Source organism: Falco punctatus, assembly GCF_963210335.1.
Source record: "Falco punctatus genome assembly, chromosome: 3".
NCBI lineage: Eukaryota > Metazoa > Chordata > Aves > Falconiformes > Falconidae > Falco > Falco punctatus.
Genome location: NC_137582.1, coordinates 48503956 through 48526028, shown reverse-complemented (window position 1 = coordinate 48526028; position 22073 = coordinate 48503956). Strand labels below are relative to the sequence as shown.

Genomic DNA, 22073 nt, shown 5'->3' with positions numbered 1-22073 from the left:
CAAAATTAACTGTTTCTGCTTAAACATCCACTACAGTTGAACCTGGAGAGCAGGGACTGTCTTCAAAAGTGAGTTTAGTATCTGGTATGCCTCTCGCCAACAGAGTTGCATTCTCCTGAGGAAAGCATGTTTTTGTAAATAGGAAAGGGAAACCTTGATAAACATTGTTCTCTCCCCAGATTAATTATTTACACTGTACCACCTCACCTGTAAATTTAACAAATGCACAGATTACCATTAAATACTTCAGTTACCAAATAATTTCTAAAGTACTTGATATTCCCGCAGTGACACAGACTTTATAAGGAGTGTACTAGTATGTCATACAGAAAACAGGAAAGAAAGATTACTGCTAATCTCAGCAACAGATGTCAGAACAACAATTATAACCACCTTGAAATGCCACTGAAGAAAAACTGCCTGGAGTATTTCAGATTTTAATGGTTTCTAACAGTAGCTTTAGAGTCTGCACCCAGCAGGCATGTGCTGCAACCCTTACAAATATCTTGCTTGGGACTTCAGATCAGACTGAGATCTCCCAACATGTCACTTATCTTTAACACATACAAAAAAAAAATTAATTTGAACAGTATCAAGGAAAAAATACCCCAGGCACGACCACTGTCCATGAAGACAGCAAGCAGGGAAGCACAGCTAAAGCCTGCATGACTCATGGTGGCCAGGGGGGAATCGCCCAGCTGCAGTGCAGGTTCAGACACTGGTGTTTGGTCATACTCTTGAAAAGGCATGTTCACAGACAAGATGTATATGTATAATTTAGAGTCACTCAGGCAATATGGAAAACAACATCTAAACAAAAAACTACAACTCCAAGGCAACTTGTCTCAGCCCTCCCTTTACTCAGGGAGGAAGGAACTAGGAGTGGGGACACCTCCAGATAAGCACCAGCAATGTGAGAGGTTAGCTCCTCACCAGCCCTGTGTGGCTGCGGCACCAGTAGCAGAGCGGCTGGTGCAGCCTGTGCACAGCTGCAGGATATTGCCCTGTCTACCAAATGCAAGCCCCAGCAGCTGAAGCTGGTTTTAATAAGTGTCCTGGTTTTGGTTGTGATAGAGTTAGTTTTCTTCCTGGTAGGTGGTACAAAGCTGTGTTTTGGATTTGGTACAAGAATAATGTTAATAACACACTAGCTCTAAGTCAAGGACATTTCAGTTTCCCATGCTCTGCCAGTGAGCAGGTGCACAAGGAGCAGGGAGGGAGCAGAGCCAGGACAGCTGACCCGAACTAGCCAAAGGGATATTCCATACCATAGAACCTTATGCTCAGTGTATAAACTGGAGGACTGGCTGAGCGTTGGTCATTGGGTGGTGAGTGATTGCATTGTGCTTCACTTGTTTTTCTTGAGTTTTATTCCTCCCACTCTTCTCCCACCCCTGGTCTTTGTTATCTCTAAATTTAGCACCTTAAAAACAAATCTAAAAAAAAATTCTGTGAGGGGTATGCCCTTGTCAGGGGTATGTACTTGTATTTTGGAGAAGCCATTATACTAATGAGATGAATAAAAGGAGTAAATGACGTGCAACTTCAGAGAAAATTCACAAAAATATTTTTCAGAAAGCCCACCATCCATTTTTAAATGTTGGTTATTTGGGTAAATGAGTACCTAGGCTGGGAACAGGAATGTGCACCTCAGAAACCTGTAAAGGACTCAAGAAATGTGGCTGGTTTATTTAACAGTTCATTCTAAACAGACATTTTTATATTTTATCATTCTCAAAGAATACAGAAGGCTAGTATTCCTATTGATACCTACAAAAATGTGTAATTCTGGTCAGGATTCAAAGTGTTTATTAAATTTTCCACTCAAGCTTGCCAGTTCAAAGGGAAGCTGGACGTGACAACTATACAGACAATTAACCTCTTTTTCCAGAGTGCTGAGATTTTCCAGCCCCAAGATTTTTATAGCAGAACCTATCTATCTTTTCATATTCAGAATTGTCACAAGAACAGGAGTTCCGCAGCTTGAAGGACTGTGGATTTTGACAAATAGCAGCTTTTTGTGCCATGCCTGTCCCAGACCATTAGATATCAACTGCCATAATTCATGGACAATCAGATATACAAGTTGGGGATGGCTTAGCAGAGAGGGGAGATCAAATTCAGAAGTCCCCCGCTCCGATTCCTCATTGCTTGTTACCTGGAGCAGCTGTTCAAGCCAGGGTTTGTCAGATCAAATTCTATGCTAAATTCATTTATATTGGTTTATCTCATTAAGATGGGATAAAATTCTGGAAGACTAAGTCCCAGGAAAATTCCCTGGATGGTGCAAAGCTAATTTTGTACAGCACTTCTCTACCAAGCCAGCAGCTTGGGGCTTACTGAGACATTGCCAGATTTTCCTTATCCCTGTCTACTGCATAAACACCACAGTGTTGTCCTGCAGTTGTAGGTACTCTGACCTAAATTAAAATCACCCCTGGGGGACAATTGTGGTGCATATCAGAATTAGCCTGGCTAAGAAAGCCACAGGGAATCAATAAGCCATTTTAATTTCAGATTTCTTGCTCTAAAAATCAAGCTATGTTGTGCTGATAGATCAGATTCACCAAACGCAAGATGCTCTAATGCAGCCCCATGTTTTCATACACATTTTGTTTGAACATGGCCCCAGTGGCAAGGGAATATGGCCCTGCATCACATCATAGCAGTATAAAAGGGAAGGCACATGCAGGAGATGCAGGTAAATCCTTTGCTGTTTGTTTAAATTCAAGGAGGTTTACTTGGAAAAAGCTCCATATCGCACAAAGGGGAGAGACAACTGCTGTTACAAAGCCATGTACCAATGACCACCCTTACCCTTGTACCACAGTGATTTGATAGTTCCCTTGCTCAGGTCTTCCCTGGTGCAAACAACTCGGCTCTCAAGTGAGCATTAGCTTGGAGGCTCTAGATCTACTGAAGTCAACTCACCACAGGTGGCAAGGACAGTCTTGAATCCTTCACAGCCTGCAGAAGCTCTTTCTTTTGAACCCAAAAAGCACCCAGCTATGGCTGGATACCTGTCTGTGATAGCAGGCAGTTCATTTAAAGTAGCATTTTAGGTTAAGGTAACAAAATAAATCAACTTGGCCATGTGCTACCAACAGATTTATTTTCTCTGCTACTCACAATACAGGTCCCAAAACACAAAGCATCAGTAAATCAATTAATAAATTAATTGCCATGCAGGAACACTTAGAAGTAATAAGACTACCAGACATGCAGACTGATCTTTCACACCACTAGTAATTCACACATTAATATTTAGAGGAAGAGAAAAACTCTCCCTTCTTCTCTGCTTCCAAGATGTTCCTGGAAGAAGGCCAAATATTGTTCTGACCCCCAAAATAGAGAAGTTTTGTCAAGTAGGTTACATTTTTTAAACAAATAAATCAACTCTGATTACTGCTTTCAACATTTTGAATTAAAACAGTTAGCCTGGAAGCACCCTAAACACTGATTTTGGTCTAGATCAACTCACCTTCCTTGTCTTTTTCTACCAGGAAGAAAAAGGCCAACTCAGTGCAAAAACATAACTTCAGCGGAGTTCCTCAACAGGGAAGCCTGTTTTCCATCAGCTGTAGAAAGAACACACTTAAAAATTAAGCTAATATGTGCTTTTGCTTTGGGTTGGTTTGTTTTTAATTAAAGTGTCCACGGTTTCCCAAGAATTTTGAAATAAAGTTTTTCCATGCAAAATGAGCGCTGGGAAAAGATTGGATTTTTCTCTGTTTTACTTCCATTATCATCTAGGGAACAGTGGGAGCAAATGTGCAGCTTTCCTGGGAAACCTGAAAGTCGTTGATTTCAGGCAACTTAAATCATGAAGAAGATCTTCCAGAATGCCAAGCACCACCACATGCAGCCATGATATACATAAAACAGGAGTAATTTTCTGTGTATATAATGCTCACCCTGATGGAGAAGAGGGATGGAAACCAAATCCTGCACACATACCCAGTGTCCTCAGCTGAGGATATCACATGGAGAAGAAACTTAGTCAGCCCATCCCTCCTAGAAATCCCTCGAAAATGCAAAGTAAGAGCAGTCCATTTGTCATCCCCACCACATTTTTACACTTACCTGAGTGTCAGATGTATTTGGTGAAACAGAGGGAAAAGCCAACCTTGGGAATTTTTTTCCTTGATAAATTAAAGATAATAAGAACAATAGTAGTAATAACTCCACATAGAGTAATTCAGATAAAAATATTTTAGTTTCCAGATCCAATCATTCAACATCAAAAATGCCAAAATTGAGATGACCTATATAGTCTCCAGGCAAGCCTCCTGGGTACCATATTAATGTGTTTAAGTAATGCAATTGCATTCTCCTCAGGATGCCTGCTTTATTTGGTGAACACAATGAAGAAATTGCTTTGAGGGCAGTAAGTGTGCTACATAAGTCTGACTGGCTGGAACTACGCTGCTAATACATTTTTGCATAGGTGGTATTTCTACCATAAGTTCTGTTGTGCAAAGTCTGTGTGGGAAAAGTTTTCTTTATCTTTAAAATAAGCAAAAATTCAGACACAAGTGCTCTACAGACAGTCTAATTCAACTTCCAGACAGAGAGTTAAGTTTCTTCTGAAACAACCTATTCAAGACCAGACAAACTAAACACCCAAATGTTTCTAGAGAAAGGAATAGTATAAAACAACTTGAAAGACAGAGCAATGTCATTTTTCTTGCTAGAAGTTCAGCTCACTTGCTTTAAGTTAAAAACAAATTATTTAGTCCTGTAATATCCCTGTACACCTACATGCAATGATACCAATCAAAGAGCAGGACCGTATCTAGGTCAGTATTGTTCTTACGATTGACTGAAAAACTTTTACTAAATTCTGAAGAAGAATAAGATCTAATCAAAAAATTAAAAATCAATTCAGTTTAAGAAATACTTCAACAGAAATTTGTACTTTACAGTCTGTAGCACTAAAATTTTTGTTTCTAAAAGTAGGACATTCAGACATAGTGGTGCACTTAGCATATGGACAGTCAATGCTTTAACTGCAGAAAACAGAAAAGCACATTAGTAAAAGCAGTATTTTGACCAACTAAAAGCACTATTTGCATAAACTGTCCCTTTTACATTCTAAAGGTGATGAACAAAAATTAGACATTGTTTCTGCAAGCCGCCCCCCACTGCACAGGAACTTAAGTGCAATTTATGACTTTGCTGTTGAAGCAATTTAACTCCAAATCCTTTTGACTACAAAGAGACAATTCATATAGTAAATACGTGAGAAGGAAAGGGAAAAGCAGGATGAACAGAAAAAAAGAGACAAAGAAACAAAACTAGGGACATCCATTCATGTTGTCTCCTCATATATTAGCTCTTTACAGGGTGCATTGTCTCATTTCTGGTATTTCAGTCTTTTTTATTTTTAATAAGCAAAATATTTCCCTTGCTATTAATTCAAACTTGTGATTATGTAGTTTGGTTTTGGTTTTAATTTTGTATTTCCTTTAATTATAACAGCATGAAAATCAGATTTCTTTTGCACTTTTCTCTGAGCATTCAGTAATGAAGAACTACCCTCTGTAATTAAAATAGAATTATCCTGTGCTCTGAGATGTACTGTAATGCTCATTACTGTCTGAAGCATGTCTTTAAAAATGTGCTTACGTAAACAGCAAAGTTACCCAAGGATACAGTTTCAGTGATATTTGGTCTATGAGGCTTTGCCTCTGTGTCATAAGAGAGGGAGTAGAGAGTCAACAGTAAATCTTACACAGGCAAGTATCGTAATTCTGTGTATTTAAAGCTTCCAAAAGTGTAACAGCATTCAATTTTTGCTATATGGAAACCTCATTCTTCACATGGGTTTTCTGTCACTTTTCTTCAAAGAAAGGAAAACAATAAATCAATATGAAAAAATTGCGCATGGCATTCTTAACCAACAGGTCTTTACACCCATGGCATTCAAGACAAACTGAAAGGAAAAAGACAAAAAAAGAAAGCAGAAACAAGAGACATCTTTTGCTCTAATCCAGCAAGATGCATCAACACTTTGAGCTACACATGAACATACGTTGCTGCTCTCAGTTCAGCAAGAAAGCAGCATCACAGCTCAGAGAATGCCTGCTCAGCATTTGGGAGGACTTCAATGCTTCATTTCTGAACATGCAGCAGAAGCAGGACTGCATTTCCGCTGCGCTCCCCTCCATCCCTTATTCCCTGAGGATGCACCCACAGGCAGCATCTGTCTCCGACGAAAAGAGCTTCTCCCCTGTGGCCACCCATCAATGCGTAGCAGTAACCAGCACCATCCCAGCATCAGTCCATTAATTTTTCTACCACTGGGGAGAAAAGAAAATATATTAGGCAGTGAAACATCTAAGAAGACACCTGAATGTGAAGCTGTTTACTGAGGGTGTGAAGGAAATGATTAGAGAGAAGTTTTCCAAAACCGAGATGGTTTCCTTCACACTGAGGAGCTGCATGTGAAAGACTTGGGGCAGCTCTGTAGACCCTGGGGGGACCTTATTTGTGGGCTTGTAACCGCAGGAAGACAGCTGTGGGAAGCTCTGACTCTGCAACACCCACAGGCTGCTGGCATGTCTCACTGGAGCTGTGGGGACGGACGAGGCTGTGTGCCTGGGGGATTTCTCCTGCTGCAACGCCGCAGCTGTCTGCCCAAGTTGATGCATTACCAAGATCAGTTCCTCTGAGACTGTAAATGCTTGGTGTTGTCATGGAGCTAGCATTATCTCTCTGCATGTAATATATCTAAAGCCTAGAGAAACCCTTGATTCTACACTGTAGGGAGAGATGAAAGCTCAGTATGCCCAAGGCAAATATTGTTAAAAGGAGATTTTGTTCAGAGCATAACTAAAGGAACAGGTGAGTGAGGGAACCACCACACTGCAGTATGAGAGCAGGCCCACAGCAGACATTCAGATAGAAAACCAAAAGTGACTAAGAGCCATTTATCTGTATTATGAAGGGCTGAAAACATTATCCCAAATCCATGCAGGATGGGTCCATATTCTCCCTTCCAGACCAAACAGGCCTTGTCAGCCCGAGCAGGAATCCCAATCTAAAACAGACGTAAACAATGTTGCCTCCATCATCATAGCAAGTTGAAAACAAAATACCCACACTCAGCCCTTTCTTCTGCCTCAAAAGCCCGCGGTGCTGGCTGCAGGTACAGCTGATGCCCCAGCCCACTGTCCTATTTGCTATTCTGGGGCAAGTAAATCTTCTCCTGAACCTGACCACGATCTCCAGGTTGAATTTTACAGGCTTTTAGAGACAAGTTTAACCTATTCTATTCTACAGAGACACAGACACAAACCCTTTGGGAGACATTTTCTGACCAAACTTGGGAGGAGGACAAAAAATTGTTCAAAAGATTTTGACCAGTTCAGCTTCCTTTAAAAATTAAAATCATACAAACTTTTGTTAACTTTAAACAGCCTGTCATGTCAATCAAAACAGTGTATGATGAAATTTTAGGATGGCTCCCTCAATGTGTTTGAACACTTATGGATGGCAGAGGGAAGGCTTTATGATTATCTTTTTTTCAGGACTTTGATATAGGAGGCTGGAGAGCTGCCTTTACAGCCTGGTAAGCCAGAGACACACAGGGACTTTAATGCAAGCTTTCAAAACCCCTTTGCAATTTTGAGATAAAATATCGTTTCAAGCTTTTGTTCCAGATTCATTTTAGAGGAACAAGTGTGGGGTTTCTGTTGTGGGGACAGGGGGTCTCAGAGAGACAAACCAGAACTTTATTAATCAGTTGGCTCATTGTTCTGCATGTCTGAAACAATTTAAAAACAAGCTATCTTCTGCTTTCTGGCCCTTGTAAAAAGAGTCCGTGACCACACCGAGAACATGGACTATGCTTCTCTGTTAAGATGATCACAGTGCAAATCATGGAAGCTCAGTTTGCTGCAAGATTGCAAAGACTTTTTGAGTCACAAAATTGAAGACAGATAATCATCAGGAGACCTGAATGCAACTGACTTTTCAGTCACTGTCCTGCATCTTCATTTTTCAGCAACAACAAAACAGTTACAAAAGAAAGGGACTATAACAATGCTGATAACCAAGATAGAAGAGCTTCAGGCAATACACAACATGATGATATCCATTAGGATAAAGCAGTCACAAGGTATGGCAGAAGTACTTCTGACAATGAACAGGCAGAATGTACAAAGTCTCCCCTACTCGAAGTTAGACACAAGCATTTTTCATTCCCAAAAAAGTAAAAAAATCCACTAAGATGAAAGGATGGGAGAGCTCCTGCAGCTGGCCTAGGACCCAGGATTTGTTGAGTCTTTTCAATATTGTGCCAGTCTTGGGGAAGGTGGGAGGGCTGGTAAGGGATAAAGTTTCCAGGCATGTACTGAGGTATCCAGTACAGAAAAGGTTTTTTAGAGACACCTATTTAACACGCACACTGAAGCAGCTCCTTTCTATTTCCAGTCCCAGTTCTCATCAGAGAGATGAGACCAGACTTCCTAAAGCTGCTCAGCTCAGCCACCTCCGAGGCAGTGAATGGGGGCTTGCCTACCCAGGGAAACCATTGTCAAGGGGAAAGAAGAAAAGCCCTCAGGTGTGAAACAAAAGCACATTAAGCAATGAGTATCAAGCTCCCCTGCCCATGCCTCCACTCCGGTTTGACACGCTAATGGCCCCTTTATTTGATTTCATTGAAGAAAGTCAACTTATTGAAAGGTTATTGAAGAGTAACTATTGCAGACCACTGCCACGCGGTCATGTCCTTCCATAGCAAGCAATGTCTTACAGGAGGAAATCCTGCAATGATGCACAGCCCAGCACATCTGGCAAAGCTGCTGCCTTCCAACCTTCACCGAGAAGGACACGTAAAAAGAGTGCCCAACAACAGCGTTCCTCAGTATTCTTGAAACCTAAGAACTACCTGACTGCTCTAAAAGACAATCCAGCTGCCGTCCCATGGTCTGATACCATGACGATTTTAATTTATAACAGGTGAAAACTAAGTTGAATTCTAATCCTTCATTCAGATGAACTTTATTTCCTTCCTATTTACCTTATTCATGCATACCTACATGGGGATTATCAGTGTTCTGGGTTTTTTAGGGTGGGATAGGTTTTTTTAACAGTTTTGTAGTCTTTTCAGAGGACTTATTGAAGTCTTTTAGACCAGAAATAACCCTCAGGCCAGAAGAATATCACTGCTCTAAAATCTGCTCTAGCTAAAAGGGCCTGAGCAGACAGCTATGCTCAAGCTACCAACTCCTGATGCAATTACACTGAAATAGATTGGAATTATTTTGGCAGAAAATTGCAGACCTTTTATCTTAAGCCTGAAAAACAGTACCAGAGTACATGCCACAGAAAAACACTCTGAACATCTACAAATAGGAGGATTGTCCCAGCATGCTTTTAATGTTCACTGGTGTGGTGGGTTGACCTTGGCTGAATGCCAGGTGCCCACCAAGATGCTCCACCACTCCCCTGCTCAGCAGAACCGGGGAAGAGAAAATAAGATGGAAAAAAACCCTTCAAGGACAAGATAAAGTCAGTTTAATGAAGCAATAGCAATTGTCATGTCTGCAGAAGTGAAGGAAAAGATGTTATTCTCTACTTCCCATCTTCAGATGATGTTTGGCCACTTCCCGGGAAGCAGGGCTTCAGTACATGTAGTAGTTTCTCTGGAAGAAAAACACCATAAATAACAACTGCCCCATCCCCCCATCCCCTCCTCCTTTCTCTTAGCTTTATGTCTGAGCAGACATCATATGGTGTGACATAGCCCTTTGGTCACTTTGGGCCAGCTGTCCTGGCTATGTCCCCTCCCGAGATCTTGCCCACCCCCAGCCTGCTGGTGAGGATGGGGGGAAGGTTGGGCAGACAGCCCTGATGCTGTGCGAGCGCTGCTCTGCAGTAGCCAAGACACTGGTGCGTTATCACCACCTTTCCAGCTACCAACACAAGCGCAGCACTAGGAGGGTGCTAAGGGGCTCAGACAGACCCAACACAACTGGTAGATCCATAGAACTGTTTAAGGGTGTTTCTCAAATAAAAGAATGTTTTTAGCAACAAACAGCATGGCAGAAGTAGATGAAAAATGGAGCTGAACAAACCGAGGATGAGGGAACAGTCACCGACTGAAATGAAGAAATTAGATTTCTTTGCCTGTCAAAAAGTTCTTAAATTTGTTACTCCTTTGGAAAGTTACCAGTGCTTTAACTTTGCAAAGGGTAATCTTGTTCCATGCTCACTTGTTTTCCAGTTTCAAATTTAAAGGCAAATGAAAAGTTTCTTTTCAATACCATAGTGCTTGCTTTAATTACGTAGTCAAATTAAAGTTTGAACAACTTTCCGAAGAAGAAACTGAGAAATGCAAAAGGATGGCAATTCATACTGCTCTAAGAAAATTTTTGGGTTTATAGTAATGAAAATGTAGAGATTTCAAGCAGCCAAGCTATCCGTGCTAGAAGTGTAGTCAGGCCATTTTAGCACCAGTAATGTGTTTATTTTTCAGAAACAAGGCTATCCTGTGAGCTTCTCGGTTACACACTCATACTCTGGTGTCTGGTTCACATCACCTGGATCCTGCATACTCATGAGCTTTCCTTGGCCATGATGTGCTTGTTAGACACAACCCCTTAAGGAAGGGGATTAGCAGTGCAGAAAATCAGTTTGGGCACAACATTGAATGTTTTACCAAGTTCCTGTTGTATTTAAAAAAAGGAGGATAAAATGTGGTTTTTCTCTTTTTCTCTTGTTGTTGTTTCCAAAGAATCTCCACATGAAAAGACTGTCCTTCTACAGCTTATAAGTATAGACTTGTCTGGCTCAGCCTTTCCTCAGTCAGATCAAGTAGGAAATTTGGTGATGATCTTTTCCAGCAACACTAGAGATCAGAATTAATCAGCACAGAGCACTGCACCAGGATATGTTTAAACAAATGTCATTATTAATATTGCAATAACCTTACCAGAAGCTCATAATACACTTACTGGAAGCATCAAGGATAGCAAGGCAGTGTAGCCCCTGCTTTACTGTTTCATGGATAGAAAACTTTCTCCCCCTCTTATTGGTGATATAGTTACTTAGGATGATAAGGTCCAGACCTGCACCTCTCTGATTTATCCTTAAAATATTCAAATAGCCTCTTCCACCCTTGAAAGTGAAACCCCGTTCTCCAAAGGAATGTTAAGTGCACATATGGAAGGTTTTCCCCCCAGACAGACACTACTTGCCCTTGTGTGTGTCTGGCTGCTCTCTACCACATTTGGAAGATCTCAGTGCTTTTGATATGAATTAATTTATTTTAAGACAAGCCACTTGGTGGGTAGGGCTGCAGGCATATTAGGTCAGGTAAGAGAAAGGTCTCATAAGCCCAAACAAGTAGCGAGATTGATTTCAAAGTACAGAAATGAGATGTACCCCTCTATGTTAACCCAGCCTCCAGCGCCAGAGCTAAAACTCTGATGTCCAGGGAGAAACAGATTAAGCACAGTAAGATACCAGCTCAACAGGGAGATGGCAAATTACAGGAGTGGGATGCCAGGGCTCAGATGCTCTCTCCAGCTGTTAGTTACCTCACACAAGCCCAAAGGTCTGTGTACAGCCACAGCACCCAGAAAAAGGGGTCAAAGTCCATCCAGAAGGTCAAGCTTTCATATAACACCACCCAAAGAGGATCCCAGAATACAGCAATAGGGTTCAAGAGTGTGGCTAAGTGAAAGGGTGGGAAGCATACTCCAAACACATACAACAGTCATCATCTACAACAGAGTCTTACAGCTGCAAGATAAAGGACATTTTGTCAAATCTACAGATTTTCTCAACTCTTTTGTCTTATATGTGGTGATTTTGCAATACCCAGGGTGACATTCAGTAACTTCCTTACAGAGCTCATCAAAGCTTATGAGCTCTTTAGATGCAAAGGAGACACAGGCAAGGTATATAAGGGAGTTTTCCAAGCTTAGGAAGCATCAGAAAGCAAATATACAACTTAAGGACTAAAATACAAGCAGGCAACACCAAGCAAAATTTTCTTGAAACACGAAATTGGCTGATTCATATTCAGCCTAATTCAAAAATGCAAAACAGTTTCACCTTATACCAGAAGATAAAATTGGCACTCCCCGGGGGAAAAAGCACTGTCAGTGTAAAAAATCCAGCATCCAGTCTCTATGGAGGGGGAAAAAAATAAAAATAAAAATACATATATATATATATATATATATGTATTTACACCATGGCCTCTGTTCTGCACTTTCACAGAAGGAAATATATTTACCAGAAAAACCCTGCAAGACCACTGAAGCAATCCTATGGAGTTACCTGGGAGCAATATCTCATTCTTTCAGAAAACAGTCCTTTTTGTCTGTGATTTCTCACTGCTAGAGTTTTCCTGTCATCTTTGATGGAGCAGAATTTCAGTTGCCATTTCATGTGTATGCTTGAATTATAACTCAAAATCCCTTTTTATAGATGCATAAGAGGCAATGATGACATGGGATTTGTCAGAGAGCTACTCTGGTTCTGATTCAGACTTGATATTAGGAAATATTTCTTTACTAAAAGGGTGGTGAAACACTGGAACAGGCTCCTTTGAGGTGTGGTCGATGCCTCAAGCCTGTCGGTGTTTAAAAGCCATTTGGACAATGCCCTTAACAACAGGCTTTAATTTTTGGTCAGCCCTGAATTGGTCAGGCAGTTGGACCAGATGATCATTGTAGGTTCCTTCCAGATGAAAATATTATATTCTGTTGTCTGCAGAATCGCAATGGGGTACATCCCCTCAAACCTCACATAACCACACAATCAAAGCCTTTTAGTTCTAGTCCACCCAGTGCCCTACCCCTGTTCAGCCTGACAAGGGATGGGTTCCCAGGGGACACACAGCCGCCCTGCAGCAGGACCTGCACTGAACCACTGCAGCATCAGCTGGACCTGCCAGGGGAAGTTGTTCTTGTGCCCTCTGTCATAGAACAATTTTCCACTTCTATTTTTGAACCAAACTTCTTGCCTCTGGAGGAGTAGAAAAAAACAGTTTCCGAACACTATAATGGAATAGCATCTATGATTTGCAAACTGCATCTCTCTTCTGCTAGTTATTAAAGACAGTACTGACAATAACTTAGACAAGCTATGTACTTTATTTAATTTCATGTTTATTTACCTCATAAATTGTGCAATAACAGCTAATTTGTAACTGATGAACTTACGTTTGCATTTGAAAGGAAGGCTTACTGCATGGTGAGATAAAGGTTTTGTTCAAGTTTCCTTTTCTGAAGATATATCTGTGTTTCAATTTATTAGAATGTTTCTTACCAAAAAAACACATATGACATGTTTCTTTGGGCAATAGCTTCAGAAATTATCTTAAAAAAATTTTAAAAAATCTATTTGACTAAAGCAGAGTGCCATCTACATACAAGAATCCAATCTGATCTATGAGTTGATACAATGAGTTCAGTGTAATGACAGTGACTATCAAAAATTAACTTACCAGACCTATATCCAGTCAAAAGAAGAAGAAAATGAGGAGTGGGATTTTTCCATTATTTCTAAATTGCCCTGGAGAGGGAGCAAGTCTATTTGTCATGAAGTGTTATGAGTGAAAATAAATAAATGAAAGCTAATTCCATCTGCTGTTGAACAGCAGCATCTTGAAGTCATTGTTTTCATATGTAATTCCCATAACACCTAGAAATATCAGAATCCAGACAGGGATTTTTTTCCTGTGGCCATCTTCACAACATCCTTGCACAGGCTATGACTTCTGGTGGGCATCATCCACCCAGCCCCAGGACTAGGCTGTCCATCAGCCACCTGGAACCCATAGAGCCCTATCACAAAAAGTCAGAGCAACGGAAACTCACAAAGATACATTTAAGATCTTGATCCCCCCCTAAGCCTTTCCCAGCAGGGCACATCGTTGTCAGGAACGGTCTTGAGTCCTGTGGATCGGAACAAGGCACAGACCCTTTGGGTAATGTGTAGTTCGCCTCATACACAAGCTAAAAGCCCATTAACTTCATTATGGAGCCTGACCTCGCAATCACAGAGTGACCACTCATGAGCAAGCTTCTGCAAGTTTTTAAGATATTCATGCATATGTAAGAGGTGGTCACAAGTGTAAATCCCTGTGGACATTGGACTTGCTGAACCCTGGATGGTTCAGTTAGCATGAAAAAGATTTAGAAACTTCTGCTCGATTTCAAAATAATGATCTGGTAACCCATTGAGTTTGTCTTCCTTTAACTTACAACCCCACAATGTTGTTTAGAATTGCATTTTAAATTATATTTCTTCATCTATAAATATATTATCTTTTCTGTATTTCATGAAAGTTGATAATAACCCAGAACATACAGAGCTATTACTGTAATATTCAGATATTATATTGTTGTAATATCCATTATTCTGATTTCAATTTTAAAGTGATTAAAGGCAGACATATTTTGTATTAAATAGCACCTTGTCTTTTCTAAATTACAGTATCTCTTTCTGTATTGCCATGAAACATTTCTGGCATGAAAATGATCCTCTCAAAAGCCTGAAGTACTCACCTTGGAAGTGGCAGATTTATGTTCACATACTTGTTGCAGTGAGTGGGACAGTTGCAGAACAGACTCAGAGGCTCCCTACAGAGTATCCAGTAGTTCTGTAGTTGTCACGTTTCCCTAGGAGACAGATCGGAAATCGGTTCCTCGTGCAAAATCAAGCAGAATGGAAAAAGATTTCCCTCCAGCCCAAGAAGCACCTTATCCACTTGTTTGGGGGATCTAATGGACACATGCATACAGTATTGCAGTCTCAGAAAGTATGTTCTAAGATCACTTTTTGTAGGTGGAAAAGAATATTCACTTTTACATCAGACTGAGCTCCACAAGCAAGGTAGACCTGGTTTAACAACCATACTAGCTACCACCTAGCTATGGTCTGCTCAACAGGCATAAAACAAATGCAACACCAGTGTCTAAATGTTGGCCCTTGGCCCCTGCAATGACAGTTAAATCTGTAAGACCCCTCTTGGACTTTGCAATATTCACTGTGAAGGTATGGGTGAGGAGGGGAATGCGTGAGTGCTGTAAAAGCAAGGACAAAACTTCTCAGTTCTGTGCAGAGAAGCTCCCTATGGCTCCCCAAGTAATTTCTGCAGATAACATAACAAGTAAGGTCCAAGCCTGGCACACACCAGCAGTCCAAGCTGCTGCCAGGCTCTGCTCCTACTGCCTTTTGATTGTTTCTCCAGTCCCTGGAAAGATCCTCCAAGGAAAGGACTCTCCCCTGTGCAGAGCATCTGAGCATGTTAGAAGTGATGTGGGGCTTGCAGGCAATGCTGTGGTAACAGCAGCTGCTACAAACACTGGCTGCAGATTCTCCAGTGCATTGTTTGAAAGTTTCTGTTCCAAAATTTTTCCTAGAAATATGTCAAGTTAAGTAACACTCATCATGGAGAAAGACTTTGCAGTTTCCCAGTGGAATATCCAGCTGCAGAACAGGGGGCCCCTCAGCTTCTCCATGCCAGCATGACCAAGATCCTGAGAAGGTCCCCATGATTAGAGCATTAACCACACCCATGAGAAAGTGTTTTACATACCTGATCTGAAAAAAAGGCTTTTAACAGAAAAAAAAAAACCTCCTAAGCAACCTTCGGATTACGAGCTTCATCTTTTGCCTAGGAAGGGGAAGGGCTCATTCCTGTGAAGAATAAGAACATATTTAATTCCTAAAAAGAAGCTTTTCACAACAGCATTAAAAGCATTTAGTGAAATGGTGTGTATGGGTATGAGTGCTTGAGAGTAGTTCTGACAGTACATAGTTAGAATATATCAGATATTTTTTTTAAGGACACTGGAAACATAACCCATAATGGGCATTTAAAATACTTCACATATTTATGTAAATATATCAAGATAATCATGGGTGTAATTATAAACTTATTTACCTTATTAGATTTAGGGACACCTCATAATAATCTTAACATTAGCCTAAAATGCTGTTCAATTCAGAATTAATAGTTTATCTGTAAACCACTTATCTTTCAAATCATTAAATACAATTTTAGAAGCATGTAAGTAGTTCTGGAGCCTAAATACCCCTGATTTCCAAAGAAACTCACATTTCTAATACTTAAGGTTTTACAAAAGTAAATCTAGATCCATAAGTCACTTAGGATTTTTTTAAAACGTAACCTATTTACTGTAAGAAATATATATGTAATTAAATGATTACGTTCTTACCTCAAAGTTGTCGCAATACACAGGGAAAATATAGTCATTTTTTTATACAATACGTAGGCATTACTGCTTGCTCTGTTAATAAAATAATGTTTATTTTGACAGAAGCCACTGGGAAACCTGTGAATACCCTAATCTTACTGCCTACCCATTCCTCTGCTAAAGATTTTAAGTCTGACAACACACACAATTCCAAGAACACTGAGATATTCTTAAAGATTAGTAAAATCCTTTCGCCTCTGTGTATCTATTTATCCTCCTCCGTGAGGGGAGGTTTGAGGGGTGTGCTCTGTGCCCCTGCGGGGTTTGGGTGCATGTCAGGTGACAACTTCTCCGTGTCACAGCCATGGCTTTGGGGACAGCTTGTTAAGAAGGTGGACAGCAAGCTCACCTGTGAAGGGCTGGCCTCTGCTTCTCTCTGCCTCTGCCCCAGGGTCTTTGGTCAGGAGGCAATGACCAGGCTGAGGTCCTCAACTCACACCAACACCTTGGCAGCCTGCTGGGGTGCAGAAACACGTGGAGCAGCACGCACGTGTGGGCACAGCACACCCAGACCTGCCGTGCTGGTGGGCGTAGTGCGTGCCTTGCTCAAACAGCGATGGGTCATGAGGGGCTAGGGTATGTCTCCAACCTGCTCCCAGTGCCTCAGCCACCCAGGTGAGAGCCTCTGTTCCCCTTTAAGGCATGATGCCAAGGAGGCAAGATATCATCAAGGCTAATCAAGGTTGTGGCACATGTGCACGTATCTCTTGAGAAGGAGGGGGAACCACTGCCTACATAAAGGTCTCTAAATTGTCTCCTAATGATTCTGCAGTCGCATTATTCCCCATTTCCCCACCAGCAGCACCCTATTTACTCTGCCCTCCTCTCCAAGCTAGCTCTTAATCATGAATAAAACGCTACAAGAAGCCCTCAGTTTTCTAAAACATCCTGTGCTTCCTGCCTGAATGAGCTGTTTTGGCTTCAGCCACAGCAGCTGCCGTTTGCCCTATTCAGGCTTTCAGGACAGTTCAGCTCAGCAAAACCCACTCTGATAAAAACAGGCAAGGGTTGCCTTCCTCACTTGGCAAACACGTATTCATGGTAAAACGAGAGCTGCCCCCCTGCCTCAAAGAAAAGCTGTGTGCTCTCAGCAGCTCTCTAATAACACACATAAATCTTAATCCAGGGCTAACTGGAACTGAAATATTTTGCCTTCTGCATTACACCTCACCCCATATGTTTTTACAGTGAACAGGTTTAAAACGTCTGTTCATTCCCCTGGGATCGTGCAATATGGCCACCGGGCATACGAAGAGTCAAGGCCCTGTGGTGCACAGCACCAATGGTTTCAGCTCCTTTGTGATACACAGAGGGAAGCTGCTCATCCACAGTGACAAGCCACAAGGTTTGGTTTGCCGACGACCTCTCTTTTACCGCCAGCAGACAGAAGCAGCACAGGTTGTGCAGAACCCACGGCAGAGGGGAAAGGCATTTCACATGACTCATTTTGCTGCCCCATATGACACACGAAGTTTCAACAACAAGAGGTTCTGGCTCTCCACTCATAAATTTTGGTGTACAGTTTGGGTATCATTTTGACTTTATGTAACTTTAAAATATTGCACAATAATGTTTTGAGGGGGTTGAGCTACAGTGGACATTCATAAGAGCTGGAGGGTCTCATCCAGCAGAATAAATGAATAAAAATGCAGAGAAACAGGCAAAACACAGAGGCTCAGTTGTTCCTGGGTGCTTACATCACAGAAGTGCTAATTACAATAATTTGACATTGCCCAGATTGTAGCACTTCATCAAGTTAATGGATTTCACCATGATGACAAATTATTTTCAGTTTTAAGAAGGCTGTTCAGCATTCTCCTTTCAGTGAAATTTTAAATCATTACAATTTCAATTACATTTCAGAAAAAAATTTTGCATGTGAAGCATATGAGTATTCTAAGAAAGCTTTCCCAATGTTTCATGTCTATTTAAAAACACATGCAGTTAATTTCTCTTAACCAGTCCTGCTGTTCACAATCATGCATAAAACATGCAAATCACATCATTCTTTATGCATCTATACATCATCCATAGCACCAAATTCTGCAAAACACTCTTAAAAGAGTCAAGGAGGTACTCAGATTTGAATGCATTATTTCTGTGTTTTAAGAGAACGAAAATATGCTGATGAATGAACCACCTCACAGCTGCAGAAACAAATGGTGGTTTTACTCCTGATTGCTTCCACCAGAATCCTCACAGATGACTTACACACCATTTTTTCTGAATTGCTGAAACACCCTGCGCACACCGCCATATGCATATCAACATTCTGCTCTTATCAGATGCTTATACTGCAGAACTTCTAATTACAAAATTGGACATGGCCTAGATGATAGTCTGCCAAATCAATAAATCATAACTCAGTCATTTGTGGCACCACAAAGCCTTGTTGTGGTTTTGGGGTGGGTTCTGGCCTCTTTTATGATTTTGATTCAGAGCATAAGGATGTTAATGAATTCCTCGTAGACACAAAAAGAAATATTAGTTTAGAAAAAGACTTATGAGCAGATAGTTATAACGCATTCAGGGGCTAATAGAAAGAATGCAGCTTCTCTTAGGCATGGGTTAAACTTTTGCTCTTTCATACTGTGTTTGTTTCAGGTAGAAACAACCAAAATAAAAGCAAGCAAATAACTAAAATACTTGTGGGACACAGACCTAAGTGCTTAATTACAAGCAATTTGATTGAGATGCATAAGGTGCTGAGCACTTCTTGCAATGGGAGCAAAGGAGAGCTGGAACACATCCAGCATTTTGCAGGACTCGGCTCCACCGGATAGTTTCTACTATCAGTAACACACAGCAGCAACTGGAGGAACCTCTGCTGATGCTGATAGTGAATGATCATGTAGCATGGCATGCTGTGTTCATCCCTGTGAGAAATAAAATGAATCCTTTTCAAATCCTAATCTACATTAAATTCTAAAGGTTTTGTCTTGTTTTTTGGTAATGTAAACTTATGCAAATTATAAGAATCCTCTCCCTCCCAAGTACAGGAAAGATTCAGTTTTTAATTGCATCACTACAGTGGAAAAATCAAATAAGTGCTTTTTTATGATATTAAGCTCCAAATTCATTACCTTGCACCATCATCTCTGTTTTATATTAGCAAATAAGGGAAAGGAAGAAGGAAAATTAAAAAAAAATAATCTGTGATACAATGTACACAGGATGGATGGATGGATTGGTCTTAAAATTGATGAGCTAGGAGCTAACGGTCATTAAACAGAAGAATAAACACCACCACCCCCGTTTGTGACGATGATGGACCTATGAACCGACACTCTAAGGACAATTGAACTCCAGTAAGGAGAAGCAATGCCAGCCCTGCAGCTATCAGTGCCCCCATGCTGAAAAGCTGAACACCTCTCTACCAGGCTAAGACCTGACCCTGAGCGAAAGCTATTAAATTCTCTGATACTCTCTCAGCCTTTGTATCTGTCACTTGGAGTAGCAATACCTAGGACAATTGCATCTCTGATGCTATCACTGAATCAGTTTTCCCTTTTGAGCATGCAATTCTGTATCCTGAATGTACAGTAAGAACACAGTATACCCAAAACATCAGTTTCAAATTCCATTCAGTTCTACTGGTTACTGTTTTATAAACAGATGTATACTTAGGATTATTGTAAATATTATAAATACTTACATCTACATATAGTTTGCAGTCAGAAGAGACAAATTAAGATGTTATGTACCATATTAACTGTAGCCCCCCGACAAAATATAACTAAAACCAGAATCATCCCAATGTAAGATAATAACGTATGTTTGCAGTGTGCCTGCTTATCTGATATATGTTTAATATGTTTTATTGCCATAACAGCCAAAGCATTTTTTTAGAGCCTCACAGCTGCAGAAGCTGCTGCATCATTCAGCCCTGGTTGCAGAATTGCACTACCTCAGCTTTCATTTAAACCATTGGTGCGCTTCCCCCAGACATGCTGCTGGATGCAGAAAATACTGGAAAGGTGAATTACTAATTGTCCTGGGTTTTTCCTAGAAAAGACCATTACCCTTTTTCTGGTAGTCTTCTTAATCACCTATGAAATGTATATGGAAGATGCAAACTTCATCATGCTTGTTAATTCCTGTAGGACAAAACTAGATTTCACTCTACACGTTTTAGTTGCAACCTTGTCTATATACTGCAGGATTCCATGTAAAAAGAAAAAAAAAAAAAAAGAACAAACAACAACAACAAAACAAAACAAAAAACCACCAAAAAAAACCCAATTCAAAAAGGTGTATGCAATGTGCATTTTGCCTCAGTAACTCTGACCTTTAAAAACATTCAGGCTACTGTTTGATTTAACGTTTCAACAGCAAATACATTTTAATGCACAGAGGACTGTTCTCAAAGTTCACAAAACTGTTTGCATAGATGAAAAAAGGACTACAAGACTATAACAGGAGGAAAAAAAAAAAAAAAAAAGCTGTAGGTTCCTTCCAAGTGCAGAAAAACCTGAAAACAGCAAATATGCTCGCACACAGTCTGACACCACACACTTCTGATCACTCCCAGCCCTAGACCAGCATCACAGAGGCAGCTTGGCTCAAATTCCAGATAAATCACTAGGACACCTTCCACTATTTCAATGAACAAACTATTTCATTGAACGAAATCCTTCTTACTTCCGTCAGGCATTTTCTTGCAACTGTGTTGCAGAGCAGAATCAGAGATTTTGTAGAAAGACAGACCTCTCACGAGGAGAGTAGACACCAGAATACAGGAGAGGTTACACCATCACATCCCCTGGCCCCTGCGCTGATTAGGGATCACACTCCTGTTCACTTGTTTACTGGCATGTTTAGACATACCATGATCCCAAAGGCAGATCACACGCACTTTAGCAAACTGTTGTTCTTCTGCAGGTATCTTACAGGTATTTTGGCTCCTTTTACTGTTGCTGAGCAAGCATCTCCCATGCACTGATCTACAGCTTGACTCAGTCACCCAAACATCAGCACCTGGCAGGGTGTCTCAGGTTGCACCAGATACGCTCACTTAGGTAACTAAAATGTGTCCATTGCAACAGAAACCTTCCCACTCACCTCCCCAGGGTGTTTGTGACTGTATACCTTGGCTGTGCGTTGGCTCCACACCACTTGAGCCTCAGCCTTCACTCTTGTGCCAGGGGACTGGCAGGGCTGCCAGCAAAGTGGGGGCATGGAGACAACGCTGTGAACAAGGGCAGGTCTCAGGGGCTCAGTCTGCTTTCTCCTTGGGCTGAACACGGGAAGCCCATCCCCTTACCCAGAAGCTCAGCACAGACTCCTGCCCCAGCAGCAAAGAGGTCACAGCGTTGACCGCCCACTGACAGTACTCTGAGCAGCAAGAGGAAGATGTGCCAGACAAGGCATTTCTTCTTCCCTGCAGGATACTGTGAATTTACACACTTATTTTCTTTACAATGGCACATTCCTCTTAGCTAGAGCTGGACAGAGAGGTTTTCCTTCCTTGAAGGTAGGAGTACTTTCAAGCCCACTATATCCAACTATTATACATTTATCATACATGGACTTTACTAGAGTAGATTTATTTTTGTGTTGTTTTTAACTCCCAGCTTACTTTCTGTACAGCCCATAGGTGACTAATGTAACAGAGTGCTTTAGAAAAGTACTCAGCATATGAAGTGCTTTTTCTGTTTTGTTTCCTCCTCCCATCACCAACATACCTCACCTGTCTGAAGGGTTTTTGCTGATCCAAGCAATCATTTAGGTCCACTGGAGCTGCACTGGAGGCAAAGCTCCCCGCTAAAGCCATCATCTTCATCTATAGACTAAAAAAAAAAAATTCCATTCTTGAAATTTTTTTTCTTA

The 22073-nt window shown here is 41.0% G+C and overlaps 1 protein-coding gene across 1 annotated transcript in view; it reads right to left on the bottom strand.

Moving 5' to 3' along the window:
• The window catches only part of OPRK1 (opioid receptor kappa 1), a 78140-nt gene extending 56067 nt beyond the window's left edge, over positions 1-22073 (bottom strand). The window contains exon 1 of the mRNA XM_080379442.1: positions 1-22073. This exon is cut by the window's left edge and continues 37905 nt beyond it. The gene's annotated coding sequence lies outside the window, so the exon portion shown is untranslated.